Below are 1,805 nucleotides of genomic sequence, written 5' to 3'. Positions count from 1 at the left end.
TCTAATAATAAAATGGGTCATGTCCAAAAAAAAAAAAGCAAAATTATAGATAACATAATATTGGACATATGGTATATTTTGATAGCATTTTTTTTTTAAATAAAAAATTGATAGCAAGTAGTTATTTCAAATTTTAAGCCCTCAAAGTAAAAACATATTTCAAAATATTATATATTTATATAATAGAATTTGAATCGCTTGAATCCATTTCTACATATTGGGCATTGCATTTTTGGCCTTATAGTTTATAAAGAATTGTTGTCCTTCTTGGTCAAGCAAAATCTAGATGGTATGTCGATCTTCTTCTCTCTCTTTTTTTCTTTTTTTCTTTTTTTTGTGGGGAGAATGACGTTAATGTTTTGTTGAAAGTTGAAAAGTGTCATGGAAGGAAAATGTAGAAAATAACGCATAGTTTAACTCAAAATGGAGTCATTTGGTGGAAAAAAAAAAAAAAAAAAAAAACATTGAAATACATATCAAAACTCAAAAGTGGTTGAAAATGTAGCTTTAATATTTTTTGAGAGAACATATGTAAATATTTGAAATTATTTGTGTTCATCTTTAAAAAAGTCTCAAAAAATAAATGTCAATATTTATAAGTTCCGTGCCAATCTAATTCCATTTGATGTCTTCCATGTTTTAACAAAAGTTTTACACCATGTTGATTAGACTAAATTGTAAATTACATTTTTTATTTTAATTTGGATATGTTCAGTGATACTACCTATTAAAATTCACATTTTCCTCCCTTATTGTTGTAATTACCAAATTATAAATAGAAATAAATTTGATCATTTAAATTTTATTATGTAATGTTTAATATTTTAGATTGATCAATATATTATATTTCATCCTTCCATCCATACTTGATTTGATATTAAAAATTGATGTACAAAATTGAGACAATTAAATATATAATAACAAACTAAAAAATTTATAACTCAATTGACACTTTTTAATATTTTGAATTAAGACATTTAAGGTTCAAAACCCCCAACTTGAACTATTGAATTATCAAATAGACATATACACAAGAAGAAAATTGAAATGACAAAGTTTGGTTACAACCTTGGTTGCAGCCTAAGGTTACAACTTCACTCAATATATTTTTAATTAATGTGAATTTTGAAAATCCACCATAAAATTACATTTTCTTCTTATATCCTTAATGCTAGCAAAATTTCCTGAAAATCAAAGATTAATAGGTATGTCATCAATTAATTGTTTAAATTATAAGTTTTTGTAATCTAAAATTACACATAAAAAGGGTTTATGGATCATATAATAAATAATATCTGAATGATACAAAATTTAACATATGTGTTAAAAACGTAAAGAACATACAATCCAACAGTTAAATTTTCAAAATATGTAACAATCTTTTCTTTTCTTTTTTAAGAAATTTGAACTACAAAAAATTTTGTTCAAATTGAAATATAGCCATTCATCGTTGGAGGATCAAAAATGTAATTGTTTGACATTAGTTTATAAGCTCAGCTTTTAGTTGTTAGCTTTTTTGTATAGCTTTTTAAAGCCTCATTTTTTTAGCATTTTTTTTTTTTTAAAGTACAAGTATACTTTAGCACATTTCAACAAAAAGCTAAAGAAGTTGTTCCCAAATAGTTTAGCCTTAAAAAACGTCATGTCGTTTATACACACTGGCTTGACTTTTTTATAAACGACACACCGTCCTGTCTCACTCTTCCTTTAAAAAGCGCTGATATATTGAAGAAACGACCGTTGCTGGGTTTTCAATTCTAAAATCTAAAATATCTCTCTCTGTGTGATTATTCGAGTATCGATGG

The sequence above is a fragment of the Quercus lobata genome, chromosome 9 (assembly GCF_001633185.2).
Source record: "Quercus lobata isolate SW786 chromosome 9, ValleyOak3.0 Primary Assembly, whole genome shotgun sequence".
In the NCBI taxonomy this organism is placed as follows: Eukaryota; Viridiplantae; Streptophyta; class Magnoliopsida; order Fagales; family Fagaceae; genus Quercus; species Quercus lobata.
This window is presented reverse-complemented; position numbering follows the sequence as displayed.